At 39.7% G+C, this 11,341-nt stretch overlaps 1 non-coding gene across 1 annotated transcript; it reads right to left on the bottom strand.

Annotated features, from left to right (window-relative positions):
* Positions 1-4,943: 4,943 nt before the first annotated feature.
* Positions 4,944-5,049, bottom strand: LOC121041140 (small nucleolar RNA U13). Its single transcript, XR_005795587.1, has one exon. It is a non-coding gene; the product is annotated as a small nucleolar RNA U13 (small nucleolar RNA).
* Between the last annotated feature and the right edge of the window lie 6,292 nt (positions 5,050-11,341).

Here is an 11,341-nt window from a genome sequence, read left to right as displayed (position 1 = left end):
GCTCAGACCCTGGAGACTGCTTTGGATTCTGTGTCTCCCTCTCTCTCTGCCCCTCCCCTGCACATGCTCTGTCTCTCTTTCTCAAAAATAAATAAACATTAAAATTTTTTTTAATTAAAAAAATAAAGCTATGCTATGAGGCCCATAGCTATTGAATTATTAAAATCAATGAAGTTAATCTTCCATCAATATGTTTATCCTTATCACTGTAGTGCTTTTTGCTTTAAAATCTATTTTGTCTGATATGAATATAGTCATACTATCTTTGTATTGGTTAGTATTTACTTAGTATATATTTTTTTTACATCTTTTGACTTTTAGTCTTTCTTTTTTTTAATGGTTTAGGCAGTGGTGTGCTGGCAGATACTTAACAATTAGCTCTCTGGGGAGGGGGAGTGGGGTCTGATTTGTAGAGTTTGCTTCTGTTGTGTCAGTGTTCCTACCTGGGTTGCAAGGTAAAATACAGAACACCCAGTTAAATCTGAACTTCAGATAAACAAGGAATAATTTTTGATATAAATATGTCCCAAATATTGCATGGAACATGCTTATATTTAAAAAGTATTTGCTATTTATCCAAAATTCAAATTTAACTGGTTGTCCTGTATTTTTACTCACTAAATCTGGCAAACTTACTCCCACCAACATGTCATTGAATGAAAAGTTGGGAAGAAATGTTCACAATCAGCTTGTTCTAAAATAACTCTTATTAAGATGTAATTCGCACATTACACAATTCACCCATTTAAATGGACAATTCGTCAGTTTTAATATATTCAGACTTTTGCAACTGCCACCACCATAATTTTAAAACATTTTCATCTCCCCAAAACTAAACCTTGTACTTATTAACGCTCACTAACCTCCAAGCATCCTCCGGTCCCAGTCCTAAATAACTACTAATTTATTTTCTGTCTTTATAAATTTGCCTCTCCTGAACATGTCATATAAATGGAATCATACAATATGGCGTGTGTGTGTGTGTGTGTGTGTGTGTGTGAGACTGTCTTCTTTTACTTAGCACATGTCCTATATGTTGTAGCATAAATCAATACTTCATTTCTCTTTATTACTGAATAATATTTCTTTGTTTGGATAGATAATATTTATTCATCCATTTATCAGTTGATGAACATTGATTGTTTCCACTTTGGGGAGATTATGAATAATGCTGCTGTAATAATGCTTGTAATAATGCTGTAATAATGCTTGTGAGGTGGTAGGAGCCAGTACGAGGCATATGGCCCTATATTATAATTGCCTACTTAACTCTCTCTAGTTCCCTCTAGCTGATCAGCTACACAAAGAGAAGGATTTTGTTCACCACTGTATTTACATTTCCTAATGGAGCGTCTAATACTTGATGTTTAATTAATATTGTATGCATGAATGAAGTACAGCGTGGTAGTTAAGAGTGAAGAGTTGTTGAGTACTTTAAATCTCAGATATGCTACCTATGTAAATGTGGAAAAGCTAGCAGGTTACTTAATTTTTCTAAGACTGTTTTTTTCCTGGTAAGATGTGAAGGACATTAGCACCTCCTTTAATAGAATTTTGTGAGCATTTAGCATTTGAATGGCACATCTTCAATACTCCATAACACATGGTTGCTGTTACTTGTATTAGACATTGATAATCCACCTGATATCGTGATCTCCCGATTCCTCAGCCTCTGTCATCCCATTCACAAAGTGTGACCTACTCTGGGGACAACCTTGGACTTCTCACGGGAAGTTACTTCACTGTAGACAAACCAAACTCCCAAATCCCACTTTCTGATAATCTTACTCAAGCAAATTGCATAAGCAATATTGATATTGTTCCTTAAAAAAAAAAAAAAAGCCAATTTAGGAGGAAAATACTATCTAGTTGTCATATGAATTTCTGTTCTGATTAACAAGGTAGAATGGTCTCAGTTTATTGGAAATGTGTATTTCTTTTGACTTTTCTGTGTGTTTTTTTAAGCTTATTTATTTATTTTGAGAGAGAGAGTTGGGGAGGGCAGAGAGGGAGAGAGAGAGAGAATGAATCCCAAGCAGGTCCACCTGTCAGCAGAGAGCCCAACGTGGAGCTCCAACTAATTAACCATGAGATCATGACCTGAGCGGAAATCAGTAGTCAGACGTTAACTGACTGAGCCACCCAGGCACCCCTCTTTTGTGACTTTTCATGTTTTTTGCTCATTTTCTACTAGTATGTTAATCTCTGTCCTTTGGATTTGTAGGAGCACTTTATATATTAGGAATATTAATCCTTTGTCCAGGATATATTTTACAAATGATTTTCTCAAGTTTGCATTCCTCTTCTAGCTTTTCATGGCACAGAATTTTTCTTATTTCTAGGAAGTCAAAAAATATTAATCTTTCCTATTAAGAGTATAGGATTTAGAATGTGAAATTCCCACATATTTTTATACTCTGCCTACCCTGTGAAAACCACTGGTAATAACATGGCATATTCTCAAAACACATGTATTTATATTCGCTACGTATCACCAACTGTCTACTCTTTTCCATTCTTAATGCTGCCAACTGGTCTAGGCCACCATTATCTCTTGCCTCTCTTCATCTCCTTCCTCTCTAAATCATTGTTCATATCACCATCCGAACGGTCATATTTAAACATAAATGACTCTTTTCTAAACATACACTAGCATACAGGTCATTAACCGGTGGATACATACTATTCAGCTCCCTGCTCTATTCTCACTTAACAATTTATATTGAGCTTCTCTGCCTTCAAGTGTTGGATGGGACATACTTAGGTTTTTAAAATAGGATTCCTTGTTTATCTGAAATTCAAATTTAATGGGGCCTCCGGTATTTCTATTTACTAAATCTCACAGCCCTCCTCCTGTCTTTGGCCCACGGTGGCTGTTCCAGTTCTCGCTTTCTTTCAGCCACACGGGAAGGAGGACCACATGTCCAATTCTGTAAAGGGCAGAATGTGGACGTACCACATACTTTCACTTTCATCCCATAGGCCAGAACTTAGTCACGTGGCCTCCTGGAGCTTTCGGGGCGGCTAGGAAGTGAAGTGTTGAGCAGGTAGCCAGCCAGCTAAAGCCAGAGAAGCCCTATTTCAGAAGAATGGTTAATACAAAACAGCTAGTAGTCTGACACAGATAACAATCCTTCCATCACCAAATACAGTCGCTAGCGGTAGCCAGTCCACTTCCCCATTCCAACCAATGGGTGGGTATGTGACCCAAAGCATTCCACTCAGCTCCTCTGTCTCTGAACCAAAATCTTGAGCAAAGTGATACAGAGACTTCAAATAACTCAAGTTCATTCATCTCAGTTGTAGTGACCTGAGAAATTTAGACATTATGGCTTTATGTTACTCCGATCTCTAGAGTTTCTGGTCCTGAGCTTCCCCCTAGTCTGCCCTCCCAGATCCAGATTGTCCTTGGATCCTGTATCTTTTGTTCCCCCTGAAGTCTTCAGAATTGGTTTGCAATCAATAAAACTCCAAATGATCAAAGGTCAAGTCTGGATGTATTCCAAGGTGAAGAGATAGAAAACCAATTCTCTACCTCTGAGGATTTCTTCCTAAGCACATTTTCACTTCAGCACTGCAGTTTTCAGACTTAAAAGTAACAGGACGACTATAGGTCCAGAGATAGTAGCTTAAAAGGGAAACAGAGAGAGAAGTGAAAATTAAATCTTATTAAGCTAATATTTGCACTTACTTACTCTGTGCCTCCTTGCAGAGATTACTAATTTCTCTAATACTTGCAGAAACCCTGTACTTTGTTAAGTTTTATGTGTATTATCTCATTAAACCCTTGCAGCAATAATAATAGGCATTATTATTCTCCTCATTTTCCAGATGGGGAAAATGGGGCTTAGAAAGTTAAGTGGCTTGCCTAAGGTCACATAACAGCTGTAGCTAGCATTCAAAACCAAGTTGAACTTCTGCATTTAAACTTTTTACATTCTGCTACACCACAGACCTTTAAAAAAATTGATATCTAAACAGATTTTTAATTTAATTTTTATCTTTTCATCATGGAGAATTTTCCATGTACTAAAATAGAATGGTATAATGAAGCATTCGTGTACCCATCACTTAGCTTCAATAACTATTCCCATTCTACCATTATTTTTTCATCAATCCTCTCCTCAAATTCACTTTATTTTCTCTTATTCTATGGTATTTTCTTTATTTAAAAAAATTTTTTTAAGTTTATTCAGTTATTTTGAGAGAGTGAGAGAGCATGCACAAGGAGGGCAGGGACAGAGAGAGAGAGAGGGAGAGAGAGAATCCTAAGCAGGTTCCACGCTGGCAGCAGAGGGGCTCTGTGCTGTCAGTATAAGGCTCAATCCCATGAACCATGAGATCATGACCCGAGCCAAAACCAAGAGTCAATGCTTGACTGACTGAGCCACCCTGGTACCCCTATCCTCGAGTATTTAAAACTGAATCCCAGACATCATATCTCATCTCCTATAAATACCTTAGAATGTTTCTCTAGTACATGAGAACTTAAAAGAAAAAAAACATAATAGCCTTATCATGCCTTCTCAAATTCACAAAAATTCCTTCATATATTTAATTTCCGATCCAAGTTCAACTTTCCCTGTTTGTCTCACAAATATCTTTTTACAGTTGTCAAATAAAAATTCAAACACAGTGTGTACATTACATATTTAGACATTCTCTTAGGTCTCCTTTACCTTATGACAATCCCCCTTCTCTTTTTTTCTTTTACACCATGTGTTTGTTGAAGAAGAAGGGGATTTTGTCCCTGTGGGATTTTTTTAATGTTTTATTTATTTTTGAGAGAGCACAAGCAGGGGAGGGGCTGAGATAGAGGGAGATCGAGGGTCCTAAGTGGGCTCCGTGCTGATGAGCAAGTCCGATGTGGGCTATAACTCACGAACCGTGAGATCATGACCTGAGCCAAACTCCAATGCTCAACCGACTGGGCCACCCAGGTGCCCCCGATGGGTAAGGTGCCAATTATGTTATGACAAAGTTTGAAGGAAGCACATCCCACACAGTGGCTGAACACCCAATCATCACACTTGTGAAATACAAAAGGTTCTGTCTTGTGGTATTTCTAATTGCAGTTGGCTGATGGCATCCTCCCGGTGTCATTAGCCTGTTCTTCCATCTCCCATCTTTCCCATAATCTGGTGGTTGGTTCAAGACGTTTGATTAAACTCAGGTTCAAAATTTTTGTTTGTTTGTTTTGGCAAGATTACTCCATAGGTGGTGTTAACAGTTTCCTTTTAAAATAAATTGTGTACTGCTCCGTTAAATCTGCTGAGTCAGTGATTATAATCAGTAAACAGCTTTTCTCCTCCCCGCCTCTGCCTTAATTTTATTTTTTTAATTAAAAAAAATTTTTTTAAGTAATCTCTACACCTAATGTGAGGCTCGAACTTACAACCCCAAGATCAAGGGTCGCACGCTCTACTGTCTGAGCCAGCCCAGTGCCCCCACCCACCACTATCTTTAAATAATATCTCTCTTCTCTGTCCCCAATGACATTTCAGGCAGATCCCTTACCTTTGGGGTCACTTTCAGATGTGAAAAGAGTCTCATTTTCAGCTGTAGAAAATTCCAGTCTGGCCTAAATTAACTTTAATTTTTTATCTAATTCAAATCTCCCCATTTCTCTCCCTGCCCTTTTATCTTATCTGGTAGACAGTCTCCACCTTGTCTCCTAGGTCCATGAGAAACATTGCATATTTTTATCCAGCTGAATGGTAGAACCCTATGTCCTCATCCAGCCACTAGGGGCAGTTCCAGCCAGCCTCCAGTCTACTGTCTCTCTATTCTCCTCAAACTCCAGGGGAGCCTCAGTACCTTCCCCCAAAGCTCACTTGTCTTCCACTCCTGTAACAGCACAGGGCAGGTGTACACATTCCTTAAGCCTGGCAAGCATCTGGCCAAGGAGTGAGAATCCAGCATTTTTGTCTGGCTAGCACTCACAATTCGCTACATGGCTCCCTCACTGCCTCCGTCTCTTGGCTCTGGTTGGAAGAGCAATGTCCCATGCATGTAGGGAAGAAATGCTATTGTGCTCTCTCTTGTTGGGAAGTCTCTCTAAAGATGCATCTTCCCAACTGAATCTTTCACTTTCTCTGCTAATGGCTGTGGAGGGATGGTTGCTAGACTCATAATAAGGCCTGTGTATATGTATAGAGAACCCTTCTTTAAAATATGGAAAAAAAAAATAAAAATAAAATAAAATAAAATAAAATATGGGAGGTGGGGCACCTGGGTGGCTCAGTCAGTTGAGAATCCAACCCTTGATTTCGGCTCAGGTCATGATTCCAGCATTGTGGGAACGAGCTCCAAGTCAGGCTCTGTGCTGAGTGTGGAGCCTTGCCTAAGATCTCTCTCTCTCTCCCCCACCCCCACCCCCATGCCTTTCTCCTCCACTTCCATGCTCTCTCTCTCTAATAAACAAAATTTTTAAAAATTAAAATATGGGGCTGCTTCTCACTCATCTCCTACACCTCTGAGGCTGTATTTTAAATTACTATCAACAGAAAAATTTCCATCTACATCCAATCTATTAACATTTACCCTCAACTTGGCTTTATAAAGTAATTCTGCTAAACCTACAGAATTTCCTACTTTATTTTAAAATAAATGATTGAGATAAACTCAAACTTAAATAATCCTCTCCAGGATACTTTTGCATGTGTCAGTGGGATGTTGGTGAACATTAAGCACAGTGCTAACAAATGTTTGTCTTTAGTCCTTACTCAAGAAGATCCCGGTGGTCTACTAAATAAATGTCAAAAACAATTAAGCAAGGAAAGGAAAACATTTCTAAAAACAGCAGAGGACAAGGAAGCAGGTCTCCAGTGATTCAGTTGAATTAAATACACCCTGTCTTGTTTAATATGTCATACACAGAACTATGTACTTGTTAGATTCCCATTTTTTATTAGATACAACCTATAACCATTCTAATTGACATGTTAAGGTTTACATGTATTTTCTTTAAATTAGTGTGTTTAATTAGAATTGCTGGGTGGAGAACTGCTTATTCCAGCCTTAACTAGGAAATGAAAAGGAGGCTTACTGACTCACTCAAGAGTCAGCTGAGTACATTTTTATTCAGCTCTCAGCCAAAGGAGGAGTGAGGAGTGAACAATAAACTAACCAAGAACTGCATGGTGATGAGTCATTATCCATGGATGAGTGTGTGTGTGTGTGTGTGTGTGTGTGTGTGTGTAGGGGCAACTCTGTTACATCAGACTAGACTCCAATAAGAAGTTTAAACATGAAGGAGAGGTTTCTGGAGGGGTACTGTAATGGATCAATTGAATCATGTTAAATCATGTTCATCATGGACAAAGCTGTTAAATACGCCTGAATCCAAGTATTAGATATTCAAAATGTGTGCACTTAGTAGAGCTCCAGCCTCATATTAGAATTTAATAAATGTTTGTGGAAGAAGAGAGGAAAGGAGGAAGTGAGGGAAAGATGGAGGGAGGAGAGGGAAAATGGTTTATATTCATTTTAACAACTGAGTAAGCATCAATTGGTTAATGGTCTTTCGATAGTGTGTTTAACGTGGTATTTAGAACTGATTGTACAAGTGAAAGAAAATTAAGAAGTTAATAAAAATCATGTTATGGTAACAAAGGAAAGGCTGACAGCATATGAGTTGGAAAAAGAAATCTTAAACATTTGGGTTTTATGTTTTTGTTTTTAACACTGGCATCACAAATTAGCTTTGTAACGTATTCAACAGTCCAGAATATCAAGCCATTGATCTGTTCTGTTAGAAACATCATTTTCCAAGTCATTTGAAGTAAGTTACAGATATATTTAAACACAAAGACACTACTCATTAATAGAAAGCAAATGTTCCCTTAAGGAATGTAAGATCTCCATTTTATTCACTTTCTTTCTGATACCCTCAGTTCCTCTGTTCTCTTATCCCTCTACTTTCCTGTCTGACAAAACATTAAACCATAGATCAGTGTAATGGCCCACATTTTAAAATACAGATATTGTTAGGAATAGGGAATTGGGGAGATTGATTTAAAATGATTTTATTTGGTTCATAAATTTATTTTTTTTTAATTTTTTTTCAACGTTTTTTATTTATTTTTGGGACAGAGATAGACAGAGCATGAACGGGGGAGGGGCAGAGAGAGAGAGGGAGACACAGAATCGGAAACAGGCTGCAGGCTCCGAGCCATCAGCCCAGAGCGTGACGCGGGGCTCAAACTCACGGACCGCGAGATCGTGACCTGGCTGAAGTCGGACGCTTAACTGACTGCGCCACCCAGGCGCCCCATTTGGTTCATAAATTTAGAAGCAAGAGTCCCTTACTGGGAATTACGGCTATGGGCAAATATGGGGTCTTAGGCTAGTGGATTATGGTAAAGACTAAAAATTGCTTTCATTGTAAGGACTTTTTTTGTTGAGAACATGATGTCGCATAAAGCTATTTGTTATAACTGCCTGTCATTTTTTTTTAACTTGTTTTATTTTTTATTTTTTTAAATTTACATGCAAATTAGTTAGCATATAGTGCAACAATGATTTCAGGAGTAGATTCCTTAGTGCCCCTTACCCATTTAGCCCATTCCCCCCCCCACACAACCCCTCCAGTAACCCTCAGTTTGTTCTCCATACAACTCCACAGAGTTTCTTCTGTTTTGTCCCCCTCCCTGTTTTTATATTATTTTTGTTTCCCTTCCCTTATGTTCATCTGTTTTGTCCCTTAAAGTCCTCATATGAGTGAAGTCATAGGATTTTTGTCTTTCTCTGACTGATTAATTTCACTTAGCATAATACCCTCCAGTTCCATCCACATAGTTGCAAATGGCAAGATTTCATTCTTTTTGATTGCTGAGTAACACTCCATTGTATATATACCACATTTTCTTTATCCATTCATCCATCGATGAACATTTAGGCTCTTTCCATACTTTGGCTATTGTTGATAGTGCTGCTATAAACATGGGGGTGCATGTGTCCCTTCGAAACAGCACACCTGTGTCCCATGGATAAATGCCTAGTAGTGCAATTGCTAAGTTGTAGGGTAGTTCTATTTTTAGTTTTTTGAGGAACCTCCATACTGTTTTCCAGAGTGGTTGCACCAGCTTGCATTGCCACCAACAATGCAAAAGAGATCCTCTTTCTCCACATCCTTGCCAACATCTGTTGTTGCCCGAGTTGTTAATGTTAGCCATTCTGACAGGTGTAAGGTGGTATCTCCTTGTGGTTTTGATTTGTAGTTCCCTGATGATGAGTGATGTTGAGCGTTTTTTCATGTGTCGGTTGGCCATCTGGATGTCTTCTTTGGAGAAGTGTCTATTCATGTCTTTTGCCCATTTCCTCAGTGGATTATTTGTTTTTTGGGTGTTGAGTTTGGTAAGTTCTTTATAGATTTTGGATACTAACCCTTTATCTGATAAGTCATTTGCAAATATCTTCTCTTGTTCTGTTGGTTGCTTTTTAGTTTTGCTGATTATTTGTAGACTGCATTTTTTTTCAACGTTTTGTTTGTTTTTTTTTGGGGGGACAGAGAGAAACAGAGCATGAACGGGGGAGGGGCAGAGAGAGAGGGAGACACAGCATCGGAAACAGGCTCCAGGCTCCGAGCCATCGGCCCAGAGCCTGACGCGGGGCTCGAACTCACGGACCGCGAGATCGTGACCTGGCTGAAGTCGGACGCTTAACCGACTGCGCCACCCAGGCGCCCCTGTAGACTGCATTTTTAAGGCAAACCTGATAAAACAATTTTGGGACAAGATAGCATATTAATAATTCTTTCCAATTCTGTGTCATGTGCAGAGTTCATAATTATTCTTTTTTTTTTTTTAGGTTTATTTATTTTGAGAGAGAGTACCCACATGCATGTGAGCAGGGAGGAGCAGAGATAAGAAGAGAGAAATTCCCAAGTAGGCTCAGCGCTGACAGGGTTCTGCGTAGGGCTCAATCTCACAACAGCGAGATCATGAGCTGAGTTGAAATTAAGGCTCAGACATTTAACCGACTGTTTTCATCCAAGGCTTGGATACCGACTGCAGAGTGGGCAACAGCCACAATCCCGTGGCTCCCTGCTGAAGGCCACACCCGTCAGACTTCCTTCTCCTTCCTCCCCGCCTCTGTGCCTCTGCCACCCGGTGTTCTCTATCTCCCACTTCACCCTCTCGGAGAACTCTTCAAGGACCAGAAGAGAGACCTCGTGGAATTGCCTCATGGCCAAAGTAACCCTCTCTCAGGGTGCTCCTTTGGTACTTTTTCTACAACCCTCTAGTGGACATCATAATGTTCGTCCCTAGAACACAGACTCCATGTAGATAGAGTCCGTACCCACTTCTGAACCCTCATCGAACAGTATTTGCTGTGTGCCAACACTGCTTTAACGCTGGTCTGTGATCGATATTATATTTAGAGCCGAACAGACTAGGTGATGGTCTTTGGATTTTGGAGATATGCCATCTTCTGAGGAAGAGAGTCTTACATGGAAAAACAGGAGAATGCAATTTGTGTTATGAGCAAAGAATCCAGGGCTCCAAGGGGCCAGAACAACAGGAGAGACAGAATCAGACTGAGGGTTTAGCAAAGCTTCTCTGAGGAACCAGTTTTAACTTGAGGCCCAAGTTACTCGGGAGTTACTCGGGTTATTCAGGCCTGAGTGAAAAGAGTGCCCGCCAGACACAACAGTGTGTGGGACGTGCGGCCCACGGGTGGTGGGGGCACAGGTTGGAATGGCCGGGCCAAGCAGACAGGGACGGAAGACAGTCGGGGATCTAGATGTTCTGGAGCCTTTGCGGCCACATTAGGGATTTTGTATTTTATCCTAAGTGTAAACCATTGAAGGTTTTAAGCCGGAGATTAATGTGATTTGTGTGCTTAAGTGCCTTGTGTTTCCTGGTTAGTATTGAATATTTACAAGTAAATGAATAAATTAAACATACACAATGAACCAATGATACAGTTCTATGCCATTTCAGAGTTTTACCAACCCCAGGCAATTAGGTTAATTCAATATAGCTTGTTCTTAGGAAACGTGAAGCAGGAATTTGTTGCTTTTCAGCCACTCACTATTCATTTTTCTCTTTCTACCAACAGTTCATTTTATGTTAGGTAATGCATCTTCCCACTTGTGTATCCTTGGTGGCCAGCTCTCCCATGGCCAAGAGGCAGATTCCAACCGGACTCCCTCTTCTGGGACTTTAGCATGTTTAGCAGAGTAACTGATGGGAAGAAATATTTGAAGAAATTCATTTCAGCCATGGCCAAGTTTAAAAGATAGCATGTACTTCAAGCTCTGGTGCCCTCGGCATCCCTAGTTGCTGTCCTGATTTCAAGCCTGAGTCTCTAGTTTCTCATTTTTCTTCCCAGTAAA

Source organism: Herpailurus yagouaroundi, unplaced genomic scaffold (assembly GCF_014898765.1).
Source record: "Herpailurus yagouaroundi ecotype Mexico unplaced genomic scaffold, PumYag 182, whole genome shotgun sequence".
In the NCBI taxonomy this organism is placed as follows: domain Eukaryota; kingdom Metazoa; phylum Chordata; class Mammalia; order Carnivora; family Felidae; genus Herpailurus; species Herpailurus yagouaroundi.
Note: the sequence above shows the minus strand (reverse complement) of the source record. Positions and strands in the feature narration are given on the sequence as shown.